The sequence below is a fragment of the Pteropus vampyrus genome, unplaced genomic scaffold (genome assembly GCF_000151845.1).
Source record: "Pteropus vampyrus isolate Shadow unplaced genomic scaffold, Pvam_2.0 Scaffold351, whole genome shotgun sequence".
NCBI classification, from domain to species: domain Eukaryota; kingdom Metazoa; phylum Chordata; class Mammalia; order Chiroptera; family Pteropodidae; genus Pteropus; species Pteropus vampyrus.
The window spans coordinates 928421-945660 of NW_011889132.1; the positions used below are offsets into that span (position 1 = coordinate 928421).

Genomic DNA, 17240 nt, shown 5'->3' on the forward strand with positions numbered 1-17240 from the left:
CTTGTCAGCTTACAATCCCTTATTTTTTATTTTTTATGCCTAAAGCACCTGGTCTTCCTAGGTGGTCTCCCATCCAAGCACTAACCAGGTCCAACCTTGCTTAGCTTCCGAGATCAGATGGGATTGGGCTTGTTCAGGGTGGCATGGCCGTAGACTAATATCCTTTCACTATATAGTTTTAGTTTGTGAAATACTAGCATATTCCCCAATAACTGTTAATTTATTAAATATTCTCTGTTGTCTTTTATCATGCATTCTGGATATTGACACTATGTTCCAAACAAACAAAAAAATGGTCCTTTTTAAATAATACAGGTATAACATTTACAAAATAGAGAAGAGTTTACTGCTTTAGAACAATGGAAAATTTACAAAAGATCTCTAGGGTAACAAATACATAAATGAACAATAATTCATTATAGCAGTTTTTCCCTGAATATTATGTTTTTCACATAGAAGACACAATGCCCATAATTTGCTCATTAATAAACCTGTATATAGAAATCTTTGCCTCCTTACACTTTTTCCCTTCAAACTTCTGTTCCTCACATACAGGATATAGGAAAAGAGTGGAGGTGGGTTCAACAAGATATAAAGCCAGAGTTTTACTTTAATGGTAAGAATAAAATGATCACTTTGTCAAAATATTAAAACACCATCAACAGTCATACTGCTTTATTTTTCCTTAATAGTTCTTATAAAGAAATGTAGCATTTTATCAATTGATTATACCCTTAAGAGTCGTGTTTGTAAGTTTTATTGAAATTGCTTTGCAAATAGCCTCTTTTGGGGTACTTTCCCATTATTCAATTTAAATTGTTTTTCAATTTTATTTTCTCTTTCTTACTTTTTTTTCGGGGAGGTACATGAGTAATCAAAGTTTTTATCCTTACTCTTTACTAGCTACTGATTTGGCAGTTACATATTTTAAATATTTTTTAAATATCTTTTTTTATTTTTCAATTAGTTGACATACTAGTTTCAGGTGTACACCATAGTGATTAGACATTTATATAACTTATGCAGTGATCACCCCAACAAATCTAATACCTATTTGACACCGTAGTTATTACAATATTATTGACTATATTCTTTATGCTATACTTTACATCACCACGACTATTTTGTAACTACCATTTGTACTTCTTAATCTCTTCCCCTTTTTCACCCATCTCCCCAACTCCGCTCCCATCTAGCAACCATAAGAATGTTCTCTGTATCCAGGAGTTTGTTTCTGTTCTGTTTGTTAATTTACTTTGTTCTTTAGATTCCACATATAATTGAGATCATATGGCATTTTCCTTTGTCTGACTTATTTCACTTGGCATAATATCCTCTAGGTCCATTCATATTGTTGCAGATGGAAAGATTTCATTATTTTTTTTATGGCTGAGAAATATTCCATTATATATATGTACCACGTCTTCTTTATCAATTCATCCATTGATGGACACCTAGGTTGCCTCCATATCTTGGCTATGGTAAATAATATTGCAACAAAAATATGGATGCACCTGTCCCTTCAAAGTAGTATCTTGAATTTCTTCAAATAACCAACCAGAAGTAAAATTACTGGGTCCTGCATTGTCTCTTGTTATAGCCTTTGTTTTAAAGTCTATTTTGTCTGGTGTGAGTATTGTTACCTGTTTTTTTTTTGTTTACTTGTTTACATTTTCATGAAATATCTTTTTCCATCCCTTTGCTTTCAGTCTGTGTGTGTCTTTTGATTTGAAGTGAATCACTTGTAGGCAGCATATGTAAGGGTCATATTTTCTTACCCATTCAGTCATCTTATATCTTTTGATTGGAGCATTTACTCCATTTACATTTAAAGAAATTGTTGATAGATGTGTAGTTATTTCCATTTTATTATTCATCTTTTTCTTTTTTCCTCCTCTCCTTCTTAAAGCAGTCCCTCTATCATTTGCTGTAATACCGGTTTGGAGTCAGTGAACTCCTTTAGCTTTTTCTTGTTTGGGAAACTCTTTTACCTGTCCTTCGGTTCTAAATGATAGCCTTGCTGGGTAAAGTAATCTTGGTTGTAGGACCTTGCTTTTCATCACTTTGAATAATTAGTGCCAATCCCTTCTGGCCTGCAAAGTTTCTGTTGAGAAATCTGCTGACTGTTTTATGGGAGCTCCCTTGTAGGTAACTAACAGCTTTTCTCTTGCTGATTTTAGGATTCTCTCTTTGTCTTTAATCTTTGGCATTTTAATTATGATGTGTCTTGGTGTGGGCCTCTTCAGGTTCATCTTGTTTGGGAAACTCTGTGCTCTCTGGGCCTGTATGTCTATTTCCTTCACTAGGTTAGGAAAGTTTTCTGTCATTATTTCTTCAAATAGATTTTCAATTCTTTGCTCTCCCTCTTCTCCTTCTGGTACCCCTATGATGTGAATGTTGTCCTCTTGATGTTGTCCTAGAGGCCTCTTAAACTATCCTCATTTTTTTAAATTCTTTTTTCTATTTGCTATTATGATTGGGTGTTTTCTGCTACCTTATCTTCTAAATTGCTGATTCGGTCCTCTACTTCATGTAATCTACTGTCAATTCCCTCTAATGTACTCTTTATTTCAGTTATTGTATTCATTTCTGGCTGGTTCTATTTTCTATCTCCAGTTTTGTTTCCTATCTCTTTGTTCAAACTCTCACTGAGATTACTGAGCATCCTTATACCCAGTGTTTTGAATTCTGTATCTGGTAGATTGCTTGTCTCCATTATGTTTAGATCTTTTTCTGGAGCTTTGTTCTGTTCTTTCATTTGGAAGATGTTTCTTTGTTATCCCATTTTGGCTGTGTCCCTGTGTCTGCTTTTATGTATTGGGTAGAGTAGCTATGTCTCTTAGTCTTAGCAGAGTGCTTTATGTAAGTGTCCTGTAGGGCTCACTGGCACAGTCTTCACTGGTCACCTGAGCTGGATGCTGCAGATGTGCCTGCAAATAGCCTTTGATTGCATCTGCTGAAAAATTTCTTTGCGCTTAGGCCATGAAAACATTCACATAATTGCAAGAAAATAAGATGGGAACTTTCCATGTATATAAATACGTAAATATATATACACATACACTAATACTATTATTATGTTTTACAAACACCTTTTCACTTTCGTGTTTCACTTCATCCATACATACTCAGTGACTTTATAAGTAATAATAGTCTCCTATGTGTCTGTCTTTGTATTCTTATCTGTAAGATGAGAAAGATAATTGTACATATGTGAAAAATTTATTGTGAAACTATGCCAAAAATATTTAAATATATAAAGTGTTTGATATATAGCAAATGCTCAATAAAAGCCATCTATTATCACTGTATCATTTTTAATACTATCATCTTCTAACAGTTTTTCACATAGAAACTATCCTAAAGTTTCCAGAACTCAGTGCTTCACAGTTTTTCTAACTCACTTTCTGCAAAATCGCACCTCTTTTATCCCTGAAGAAGGCACTCACCAGTGGATGCATGTATATTGGTTTGTATCTTCCGCTGTATTCCTCATTTAAATAATAGAATTTTAAATACGGCATACAGGCATTTATTAATCTTTGCTTCTTTCTGGTGTCTTTGATATTGTAGATGCTGGATAATAATTTAATGAACTAAAACTACCTTTACCATTATTAATTAGATTTCCAGCTTAATGGTAACGCTTTACACACATCGATTTAAAGTTAATGTTACTATACTACATCTCATTCCAGAAAGAATTTTGGTGTTAGAGTAGATTATATTATTTTTTCAAGTCATGTCCAAGCACACATTTTGAAATCCATTTCACATTTCCACCATTGTCCTTTTCCCTATGCTATGAAAATGTCATGCCCCTGATAGTGGTTATTCCTTTACCCTGGATCTAAGAATTAAGAAGAGACATAGACCATAGCCACAGCTGTCACATAGCATGTAACATGAGACATAGATAAACCAATTCCATTAAAAGGCAATGAAATCCGGGGATTGTATATTACCATAGTATAACTAAGCAAAACCATACTAATTAAAGTGGCTTATAAACATATATTCAGTAATATGAGAATAAAAATAGACAAATCAAGGTAAATAAAGAATAAACATGAAATCATAAGATAAAGACAAGGAAAAAAGTATGTAGTTGTAATTATTGAGTTTTATTACAATTCCAATATTATTCTTCTCTTTAGCATGTCTGCCCTAATTTTTACCATTTCCTATCGTTTTTCTCATTAGTAACTCTCAAGACTCTTCTTAATCCCTTATTACCTGTCATTCTTTTCTTCTGCTTATCATCATGCTCCATAAAATTTTCTCTGAGGGCAAGAAGATATTTGAAAAAGGACTTTCCCTGTGATGCCAGGTTTTCTGGACAACTTTGCTTTCCTCTCCCTCATACTGCTCAGGGAATCTGGAGAAATGGGTGACCACAGAAATCCACTGCTGCTGCCTGCCCTTCCGAAGCTGGCTGCAAGAGATGGGCAACCAGATGCACTTAGAAAATACATAATACCCTTACACCCTTTCCAGAGTTCCCTTATATTGTCTTGAGACTGGAATCAGTGCTAGGCTGGGAAATTAGTCTCAATTTTACATTGTGTTTAAAAGGCTCCTACACGATGCTCCTGGAAAAACTTCTGTTGTTATTATTCAGTATAGCCTTAATAATTTAAACAAAAACATAAGTAATAATATTAAAAATATTAAATGTTAAGGAATGCCATTTTGACATTTCTTAATTCTCTCATAGTCTTTTTAACATCTTTCAAATGCGAATCTGTCCAGTTACTGCACAAAATTGATACAGTTTTACTTAGCCGTCAACTGTCAGTTCTCCTATTAAATATTTGTAGGTGAAGGTAAAATGCAATTTAGCAACTGGAGAATTTTTGTGGACCAGCAAGATTTAACCACTGACATTTATTTTTCTAGTGAAATCACTACTGTCATTCTGACACCATACATTGAAGGGTGACAAGTTCTCTTAATATAAAATCAAAGGTTATTTTTAAAAGAGCTGAATCAGCTTTGGAAGTAATAATGTATGGTTGACGGGATGTGCTAATACATTCTAGTTATCACAGGGAAAACCTGATAGCTTATGGATTCAGCTTTGTGTGTGTGTGTTTGTAAAGTAGTAAGATATGGAAGCACATGAAGGAAAATTTTATAGAGCAGTCAAATGTACAAATTAAAATGGCTTCAGTGATTTTTATTGAAAAAAAGCTAAAAAATAACATTTCACAGTTGTTTTAAAGAGTTCTTATTAAAAGTCAACAAAAACGTTAGGGTAATCTATTCAATACAGTATGTTTGTAGATTCTGGCACACTTAATTTCAAAGGGCAAAGTGGCTTGTAAAAGGTCACAAATTACATCAACATTATCATCATACATTTTAACTTTTAGTTTTGGCAAGCCAATAGCAGCTGCTTTTCCTAATCGTGCATATAATATTTAAGAAGCTATAAAAAGAAATTATTTCTTTTTCAAACAATTTAAAATTTTAGATACATTAATTAACAAAAAAAGAGGAAACCATTATTAAATAGAATAGACATTTAAAGTTAAAATTTCCTCACTTTAAAGTAGAAGAAGTACTAAGGGAAGAATCAAGTAGAGGAAGAGTAAAGCACATGTATCTACTACCTACTCAGGAGAACTTAAGTGAAGAAAGTAAAAATCTCAAAAAAATTTAGAACAATTTAAAGTTAATTCACTTTTGGTATCACTTGATAAGTGTGTTTCGAAGGGAAAACAAATAAACTCTATGGAGTGCTTTTGTAATTCTTACCCAAATAGTAGTAGATGTTATTTGCATTACTAAATTTCACCATAAAGAATTATGCCTTAAGTATACTGTTCATATCAACATTATAAGATTTGTGCAGAGAAGGGAAAAAAAAACATATTTGATATTTGGCAATGACCCCTCCTACCCTGTATGCGTATGTTTGTGTGTGTGTGTGTGTGTGTGTGTTCGTGTGTAATTTTTTTGAAAAAAATCTCAATCTACCTCAGGCCAAAGTAAGCATTAAGCAGTGTGAAGTAGTTTAAGGATTTTATGGCTGAGTGTAATTGACACAGTGAGTGTTATCTTCAATTTGAGATTCCTCTCAAACTGCCTGCTCCTTCCACATAGCCTAGACCTAAGTAAATTCCTTCCTTCATGGTATTAGAGACTTACCAGGTCAGCTCTGATACAAGAGGCAAGCTCTCATGTTAAGAACAAATAAATGATTAGTCAATAAATTTATAATAACTATGTATACTGCCAGGGTGGTACCAGACTAATTGGGGGATCAATCTGAAAATTATATAAATATCTAACTGCTGTGCTATACACCTGACTAATATAAAATAATACTGAATGTCAACTCTAAAAAAAATTAAAAAATATCTTTAAAATTTTTGTAAAAAGAACAAATATATTACATACCAGCTATGTAATATTAGGCCAATCCCCTCACCCTATCTTTGCCTCAGTTTTTTCCTAACAATACTTCCCTTGCCTATAGTTTCTGATATTATTGAGCAGTTACTATTATGCCCTAGGCACTGTACTAAGTATTTCCCACACATTATCTTTATTGAATAATCAGAGCAACCCCATAAGGTCATTATTGTTAAAAATTCCATCTAGCAGGCAAAGAAACTAGGTTCGGTAACTTGTTCCAGATCACTCAGAGAGTACTCTCATCAGAATTCCTATTCAGAATGAAGATCCCAAAGGCTTTAATGACTAAGCTATGATTATGCAATGACAGTACTTAGGTAATTCAAAGATGTATATACATTAAGTTGTTTATTTGTTTGTTTTACTAGAATATTATACAGTAAAGAGAGGGTTGTGCAAATGAACTCCTTGGTTTGCTGTTGTGAGAAACTTACAACTTATAAATAGGCATGCTACTTTTACAAAGCTAACCGAATGCTTAGAGCAAAGAAGAACTTGATTTCAATGTCTGGAGTCCAGGGTTCTAGTCCAGCTATTTCATGACATGGACAATGGACTAATGGTTACCAGAGGGTAGGGGGTGGGAGAGGAGGGAGGAGGTAGACAAGGTAAAGGTGGTCAAATATGTGGTGACAGAAAAAAGTCTAACTCAAAGCTGGAGAACTACACGAGTTCAAAACTTACTTTATTTTCTCCCCCTCTTGGGAATTTTTAAACATTCATTCATTCATTCATTCATTCATTTATTGTGACATTGGTTAGATAAATCCAATAAGTTTCAGCTGTACACTTTAACAGTAAGGCATATATATATTTATACTGTGTGTTCACCTCTCATAGTTAGATTTCTTTCTGTCACCACATATTTGACACCTTTTACCCCTTCCCCTGCCCCTCTGGTAACCACTAGTCCACTGTACATGTCCCTGAGTCTCTATTTGTCCTGTTCATTTTTTGCTTTTAGTTTTATATTCCACATATAAGTGATATCATGTGATTTTCAACTTGTTCTGTCTGGCTTATTTCACTTAGCATGATTATCTTGAGGTCCATCCATGTTGTCGCAAATGGCAGTATCTCATCTCTTCTTATGGCTGAGTAATATTCCATTATATGTATGTACCACTGCTTCTTTAACCAATCATCTATTTCTTATACAGTCTCCCTCTAATAAAGCCAAAAGGCCCGAGAGAGTTCAGTCAAGTTTTATGACAGTGGCTGGGGATCAAGGACAACAGGCTGATGGGACAACTCATGTCCTCTGAGCTTCTATCTTGGTCAAATCATATATCTTTTTTGGGGGGAGGGGGGTTGAACATCTCGAGCAGTGGCGTTCAAACTTCAGTGTGTATTAGCATTGCCCACCCTGGAGTAAGATCGGGTCCTAGCCTTTGGGTTTTACCAAGTCCCCCAGGTGATTGGCGCCCACCAATCTGAGAGCCACTGATCCAGAGGAATAAAAAGACTACATATCCTCAGGGCCATCCTACCTAAATTTTATTATTAGAGACTTCAAATTCAAGGCTGTTTGGGCCAGAACAGTCCCTGAAGTGCTAATGCTCTGAATAACTGGTTAGGTTTGCCTTCTCTCCTTAAAATTAGAGAAACTAATGAGAGCATAAGCCAAAAATGTCCCTCCTGATACTGTAGAGGGGTGGGAATCAGTGTATTACATTAAGTCATGGTAAAGAGAGACAGAAACATTCACATTTTCAAAACAGAAGACAAGATCCTGTGATTAATTTGCCCAGGAAGGTCAACTTATCCACATTCCCAGCATATATAGGCACATAAACTAGAGAGTATGCACAATTCGATGCCCTCCATGAATTCAAATTCATTCAATAAAATAGAAAACCGTATATTTTTTCAGTTATTATGAAAAATGACAAGAACCTAGCATTAAGATTTATTGCTCTGAGTAGACACTAGGCAACTATATGTAACATGAAATGCAGCAACACATCATGCAGCAGTTGAATATGCATATAGAACATTGCTTTCCTCTCAGCAGTGGCTGACATGACAGATGGTTAAATGTTGCTCTTAACTATCACAGATTCCAATGCAAAGGTACATCAGATTAATCAGCCACAATTTCCAATTACCACCAAGATGTAGTAAATTTGACTTTAAAAATCTGTGTTACTAATGCTTTGACATTTTTAGAATAAAATGTTATTTTAATACACTGGTAGTCAAGTAAGTCATATTTTTTTAACACTTAAGTAAGCAAAGAATGTGAAGCGGGGTAAAGTAAGATGGGGGAAGGAAATGAACACCCATCGAGCATCTAGGAAGAATTACTCTTCATTGATGTTGTGCATGTAATAGGTCTTTTATTCCTCTCAAGTGAATAGGAGAAGGACCAGCTGATTTGGGCCACTTATGATGGAAAGCACCAAATGTAACTGGAAATTCTATATTTTACTCCAAGAGGATGAATTATCATTTTTGGAATATTCACTCACTGGAACTATCAAAAAACAAAATGAGACTCATGGACACAGACCGTGCATTAGTGGTTACCATGGGGAATGGGGGGAGGGAGGAGGTAGAGAGGAGTGAAAAGGGTCAAATATTTAGTAATGGAAGGAAATCTAATTTTGGCCGGTGAACACACAATGCTATATATGACGTACTGTTGAATTGTACACTTGAAACTTATTTGATTTTATTAATCAATGTCACCTCAATAATTTTTAATAAAAAATGAAAAGGAGGGCACTATTCAATTATATGAAAAATAAAATAGCCTGGAGTTCTTAAGTTGCAGAATGCTTGGCTAGATGAAAAGAGACCTCCATGCTAAGCCAAATAAGGAATTTATAATATTTTGGCTATTTTCTTAGTCAGTTGTTGATAAGTGACAATGCTGTGAATCATTAACAGTCCTTTGCCACTGGATCAACATAGATAAGTGTGGATAAAGGACAAATACATTCAAGGATTTAAAAAATCCAACTATAGATTGACCTTCAAAATGAAGTCATAAATGTCTTGAAAGTTTTAAATGCCAATAAGGAAAGAGTCAACACTTTCCCCTCATGATATGTACAAAAATTAAAGGAATACACTCCTGTATTTTGGTCAACAACAGACCACGTATGCATAAGGCAGTGGTCCCATAAAATTATAATGAAACTGAAAACTTCCTATCACCTGGTGACAGTGTAATGCAACACATTATTCATGTCTTAGTGTCTTAGTGGTGATGCTGGTGTAAAGACCCTACTCACTGCCAGTCATATAAAAGGATAGTACATATAATTATGTACAGTATGCAATACTTATAAAAATAAACAACTATGTTACTGACTTAAGTACTTACTAAACTATACTATCTATCATTATTTTAGAGTGTATTCTTTCTACTTATAAAAAAAAGTTTGCCATAAAACAGTATGCCAGGTTACTCCAGCAGCAGCCTCATACATCTCATGTTTACAGTGTCTCTTAACTGCATTGATTTCTCTTGTGTTTGATTTAATCTCATGTTGTTTTGTACAGTAACATGCTGTACAGGCTTATAGCCTAGGAGCAATAGGCTATATGATATAGCCTAGGTGTGTAGTAGGCTATACCGTTTAAGTTTGTGTAAGTACACTCGATGATGTTCGCACAACAAAATAATCTAACGATGCATTTGTCAGAATGTATATCCATCGTAAAGTAGTGCTGGACTGTAATTAGTATTTCTGAACACATTATTTTATCTTTAATGCCTGAAACCGCAAGAGACTATTAGAATGGTGGTCTCGCTATATCACCCCTAGTAAGAATACTAGAGCTTTAAGTGGTTAGTAAATTTTTCCTGATGATTTTGTGAATCAATTCACTTTACAGCCACTTTACATCTAAATCTGAATTGTGAATTCATTCACTTTATAGATGTAATGATGGTTACTTTGTAGTATAATTTGAAGTCAGGTAGTGTGATACCTCCAGCCTTGTTCTTTTTTCTCAGGATGGCTTTGGCTATTTGGAGTCTTTTGTGATTCCATACAAATCCAATCATTTTGTTCTGTTTCTTTAAAAAATACCATTGGGGTTTTGATCTATATATTGTTTTGGGTAATATGGCCATTTTAAGTATGTTGATTCTTCCAATCCATGAACACAGGCTATCTTTCCATTTCTTTGTGTCTTCTTCAATTTCTTTTAATAATGTCTTACAGTTTTCTGTGTATAGGTCCTTTACATGCTTTGTTAAGTTTATTCTTAGGTATTTTATTCCTTTTGTTGCCATTGCAAAATAATGTTTTTTCTTTTTTTTCTGAAATTTCATTGTTAGTATATAGAAATGCATTTTTCTTTTTTTTTTTCTGAAATTTCATTGTTAGTATATAGAAATGCAATAAACTTTTGTACATCGATTTTGAATCCTGCAACTATACTGTATTTATCATTTATAATAGTTTTTTGGTGGCATCTTTAGGGTTTTCTATACAAAGAATCATTTTATTTGCAAAAAGCGACAATTTATCTTCTTCATTTCCAATTTAGATGCCTTCTATTCTTTTCTCTTGCCTGGCTGCTGTAGTTATGACTCCCAATACTATATTGGATAAGGGTGGTGAAAATGCACATTCTTGTCTTGTTCCTGTTCTTAGGGGAAAGGTTTCAGTTTTTCACTATTAAGTATGATATTAGCTGAGGGTTTGTCATATACGGCCTTTATTATGTTGAGGTATTTTCCTTCTATACCTATTTTATTCAATGTTTTAATCATAAAAAGATGCTGTATCTTGTCAAAGTGAAAATAATAAACAGCATGGTATTGGCAAAAACAAAAACAAAAACAAAAACAGACACACAGACAAATGGAACAAAATTCAGAGCCCAGAAATAAATCCACACATATATGAGAAAATAATTTTTGATAAAGGAGTCAAAAACATACTATGGAGGAAAAGAAAGTCTCTTCAATAAATGGTGCTGGGAAAATTGGAAAGCTCCATGCAAAAGAATGACACTAGACTGCTATCTGTTACCATACACCAACGTTAACTCAAAATAGATCAAAGATCTACAAATAAGATGTGAAACAATAAACTGCATAGGAGAAAACATAGATACTAAACTTATGGACTTTGGTTTTACAGAGGATTTTGTGAATTCGACCTCAAAGGCAAAGAAAGCAAACACAAAAATAAATGAATGGGACAACATCAAACTGAAAAGCTTATGCAGAGCAAAAGAAACCATCAATTAAACAAAGAGGCAGCCAACTGAATGGGAGAAGATATTTGCAAACAATGCCTCCAGTAAGGGGCTAACATCTAAAATTTATCAAGAATTCATACAACTCAACATCAAAAGAACAAACGATCCAATTAAAAAATTGGGCAGAGACCTGAACAGACACTTCTCCCAAGAAGACATACAAATGGCCAGCAGACATATGAGAAGTTGCTCAACTTCACTAGCTATTAGGAAAATGCAAATCAAAACCACAATGAGATACCACTTCACATCTGTAAGAATGGCTATCATCAACAGGATAAGTAACAACAAGAGTTGGAGTTGTTGAATGCTCACACAAATGTAATGATGGTTCGTCTGAAAATCATAGAAAATATTTTTCTCTTTCAAGAAAAAGTAGCAAGCATGGAGTTACTCATAAAACCATATTATTCCTAAACCTTGCTTATTAAAAAATTCTACATTAGTTCTTCATATAATGTTAATCGATATTAATAGTCGAGAGTTAGAAAATACAAAAGATTAATTCCATGACCTAGAGATAATTTTTATTAAACATATCCTTTCAGTCATTGTCTCTTAATTTTCCCTAAATATACAAAGAAAAATAATGATTATATTTATTTATGCATGTTTAAATTTAATTATAATGGATTAGTAAATAAGTTATTCATAACTAAAACATTGATAAAAAAAGATTTTATATATAAAAGTAAACTATATTTTCCCCAAATTTTGCAAACCACCTTAAATAGTAGAGCAGAAACAGGTCCCCGCAGTAGTAGTTTTTGAATCTCAAATTAGATGAAGAACACGGAACAGATCCAATTGTGTCTCCCCAGTACTGAGTGCCAAATATAAAACTAAACATTATTGCTTTCTTGAATCAGTGTTCCACCAAGTGAAAATAAAGATTTAACCATTGCATTTAAAAATTTTCCCAACCATCCATACATTCAGTATACTCATTAAGAAGTTATTTCTTAACTAATACTGTTCTAGGAACTGAGGAAACAAAGATGAATAAGACAGTTCCCACCCTTCAAGAACTCACATTCAAGCCAGGGAGATTGAGTACTGAGCAGGAAATTATAACATGGTGCAGTAAGAGGTCTGATAGCCCTAAGTAGGAGAGAGCTACTAAACCATCCCTGAAAGGGGTATCAGCAGGGAAGGTTTCTCAGAAAGAACAATGTTAATTGTAGTCCTAAGGCCAGTTGGTTTTAACTAGGCAAAGAGGCAGAACGTACTTGGGGAGGAAGAAGTGTGAGTTAGGCAAAAGGGAGTAACGAGAATGAAAATCCAAAACAAGAGAGAATCTGGCATTTTCTTCACTATTCAAGTAAGTTAATAAGGTAGTAAAGCAAACTGAGAGGGGGAAGTGGGAAGAAGTGAGGCCGGGCAGTTAGGCAGGTGTCTTATGTGCTGGGCCATGGATTTAAGCCATGTTCGAAGAGCAATGAAGTAATGTGTTCTCAAGGCACCTCGTCTACAGTCATATGATGTTCATTTCCCTTTCTTGGTGGTTTTATTTTTGATCACGCCATTCAAGATGTTGTTCGAGTTCTCCAATCTATATTTACTATAATAGTTATTTTTCCTTTGGGACTATAATTAATTTGTGGGGAGATTGTTTAGGACTGTATGTTTGGCTTTTTGGGAGAAGTGTCTTTGGGTGCCGAACACAATGCAATATACACAGAACATATTATTAATCGTACACTTGAAACCTATATAATTCTATTAACCAATGTCACTCCAGTAAGTTTAATTTAAAAAGACCATATGTTTGTACTAAGTGTATCCCTCACAATTTATATGTTGAAGCCCTAATCCCCAATGAGATGGCATTAGGGAGTGAGGTCTTTGGGAGGTAATTAGATTTAGATGAGGTCATGAGGGTGGGACTCTCACGATGGGAATTGTGCCAAAGAAATGACCGTAGAACTTGTTCTTTCTCTCTCCGTCATGTGAAGACACAGTAAGAAGGCCATCTTCCAGCCAGGAACAGGGCTTTCACCAGATGCCAAATCTGCTGGCACCTTGATTTTTGGACTTTGTAGCTTCCAGAACTGTGAGAAGTAAATACTGATTGAGCCACATAGTTTATGGTATTTTGTTATAGCAGCCTGAACTGACTAAGATACCATACCAATAAGCTTCTCATGAAAATTCGATGATTCTTGATTGAAACAATCTTTGTAGGGGTCGACTTATGAGTTCCAATTTGGGCATATTAAATTTGAAGAGCCTGTGGGATCCTGAAGTGGAGATGTACTGTAGCAGGTGACAGACCAGAAGCTCAAAAGAGAGATCGGGGCTGGTGATTTGTTTTGGAAGTTCACAGAGGTTGGTGTACAGTGAGGCAAAAAGCAGTAATATTGCACCTTTGGGCATATTAGCATTAAAAAGATAGATGAGGGGACAGATAAGAAAACAGGCATTTACCAGAGTAGTGATTCTCAAAGCATGATCCCTGGACTAGAAGCACTGGTCTCACCTGAGGCCTTGTTTCGTATCTTCTGAATCAGAAATTCCAGGGGTGGCGCTAAGCTTTTTGTGTTTTGACAAGCTATCTAGGTGCTTTTGATGCCTCTAAAGTTTGAGGACTATTAAATGGGACAATCTGTGTAAAAGCGGTTAGATGGTGATAATGATGAAGAAGAAGAAAGAGGAGGTGAAGCAGGAGGAAAACACCACCAACAACAACACTACTACTGACTGCAGAATAAGCCTAACTACCAAGCTATTTTCAAAATGCTGTTTATAAAAAATAGCGTCTACTTATAAAACAAGTCATTTAGATTATCCATGTATTATACTGTATAGTTCAACAAGTATTTGAATTACATATTAGAGATTAAGTTGATCTTGAGAAACCACAGATGGTAATTACATATTGCCATGCGTGACCAAAGGTACAGCTTAACTACTGTTCTTCATCCTTTAAAGAATCATTATCCAGAATTACAACTTGCTAGATATTTGTAATTTGCCTATTTCATGTGAGAAATGAATTATTCAAAGGTTCACACTATAGCTGAGGTACTATAAAAATACAAATTTACTACTCAATAAATACAAGTGATGACTTACTAATTATATTTTCAAAATGCCTCTAATTTAAATTCATGCCTGATTGATGCAGTAAGACAAGCAGCGAGCACAGGAGATAATTTAATCAATAAATGACCCTGTGAAAGGTGGTGAAAGTAAAAGTTTCATTTAATTTTATGTCACTGTTTCATTTCTAAATTGTTAATTTAGGTTCTGCTCATAGATGGGCATTCAATTTGTTACTTGCATTCATTAGAAAATAAGTAACCACATTAAAATGTCTTTTAAGAACCATAAACCACGTTTCACTATCTTCTTATCCTTTTATTTTCCTTTGAGTTCTTGACCACCTATGAAATTTAACTTTTTCTGCATAGCTTAATATGTGAAAGTGTATCTCCCAAGATACCTTATGAAATTCTAATTATATTTAATGCTGCACATTACTGAGAATAAAATTTTAAAATGGGAAAAATTAATCACAGACTTTGTGAAAATGTTTTTAAATTACAAAACACAGAGTGGTTATAATCAAACTTTTAATCACCTCTAAAAATTATCTCTCTGCAAAAACATCGTTTTGACTAAAATGGACACTCAGCTCACAAAGCCATGTGTGGACAAAATTGAATCTGAAACCATCCCGTTTGCTCTTGACAGTCTGCATCCATGTCATTATACTGTAAAATTAGCTGTTCCTAAAGCAGCTACTTGTAACACAAAACTTAGCATCTAATATATATGCCAGACACTCTGTTAAGTGAATTAACTATATTATGTCCTTTAATTTTTCCAATACATTGTTGAATTATCCACATTGTACAGATGACATATTTGAGTCATGAAAGGTTATGTTGTAACTTCCGAAATCAAAACCCTCAGCTACTTTGCTCTGCCTCCCTCGTTTAACTCATTTCTGACCCTACCTTTTCTAAAAATATTTCAGAAATTTATTTAAAAGGAATTCTATATAAATTTCAGAAGTGTATCTTACTGAATACCTCTTTGCTTGATCTAATCCCTATCTCCCCTTCCATTCTTTACCAAGTGATACACAACAAAACAATGACAGTCAAAACAAAAACCCAAGTCTCTGAACTCCTGGTATTCTATTCATAAAATAAAATGATTATGCTTTGCAAAGCCAAAGCTTAATCCCAAATCACAATGGTGAATAAGGGGCTAGAGGAAGGAGAGATTTCCTGAATCTATTCACATATATTTCTCATATACATTCACACTAAGGTGTTACTAAATTCTTGCAAAATGCAGCGTGCCTTACACAGCATTCAGCATGAAGAATACCTTTATCATCTGCAGTTTCCAGGGGAAACGTGGTTTATTGTAATACAATAATGATGAACACAACAAGCAATCCATTTTAAGACGTATGTTAAGCTGGCCATGACTCTTTTAGGGGAAAGAAAAGGCTTTTAATAGTCAATTTTAAAAGTCATTTACTTAGGACAGTCTTTGTTGTACTTTCTCTGTACAATGCTTTTAACAACAGAATATACAAAGCTTGAAATTCTACCAATTAACTGCAGATTTTGGTAGGGGGTGGATCTAATTATCAGTGTTAGAACAACAGTCTGACTAATTTGACCTATGATTCTTAGAAATAGTACAGAGGGCCATTTATAAAAATGAGTTGCTCAGCCCAAGCTGCTTTTAAGAAAGCAAGGGAAGGCTATAGGAATTCATGTTAGAAAAGCTAAAAGGCATGAAGAATATATCTCGGTCATTTTTAGAGGAGCATTAGCATTATGTTCTCTTTCTCTGTCTTCTTTATTCCGCAGCTTGTCTGTTGATATTTAGTTTGCATATATAATACTAGCCACTGATTTATTTTTGTCCTCCACAGAATACTGAGCATTGAGTTAGGTTCTGGAAATACACTACTCCTGTGTCCAATGTACCATTTTTGATTAATTTATCCTTCATACTTAATTATCACTCACTACCAAGTCCATTACCATAAATACCTGTCTATTTAATTTTATCCTCTTTTATTTTATCATTACTTTATTATTCTTTTATAGGCTCTGTGCTTTTTTATGGAAATGATTTTATTTTCACACAGGAAAAAAGGTGACATGTGGTTTGCCAATTATACTGACATTCAAATTTCAATGATTCATTTTGTAAGAGAAGTAATTTCAAGTGCCAATTTGTGGGCCAACCTACAAAACTTCCCAGCACCTGTTGACATTTTACCAATCCTTTTCAGCAAGTATTCTTTTTGGATTTGAATTATGTGGGCTGGAAACAGAGCCTGTTTTGTGGCCATAAAGTGATTAGAATAAGTTAGCTTTTACATGTTCTAAAAAAAAAAAAAAAATCAAAATCGATAGTTAATTCCCTGCTAAATCTTTTCTATGCAATTTACTTTTCCATAGGGAATTTTAATATAGAAAATGATTTCTTATGACCTATCAAAGAATCATCATTTATTAATGACACAGACTTTTCTGAGTAGGCTGGAGGGCAGAGAGCTATAATAGCTTCTTTCTCAGTTTTGATTAGTGGACACATTTGTAAATATCCTTTGGACC

The 17240-nt window shown here is 34.2% G+C and overlaps 1 protein-coding gene and 1 pseudogene across 1 annotated transcript in view; both read right to left on the reverse strand.

The window, feature by feature from the left end:
* Positions 1-17240, reverse strand: part of IL1RAPL1 (interleukin 1 receptor accessory protein like 1) — a 1273836-nt gene that overhangs the window by 749133 nt on the left and 507463 nt on the right. The gene's annotated exons all lie outside the window — the stretch shown is intronic.
* On the reverse strand, positions 37-155 carry LOC111731154 (annotated as a pseudogene).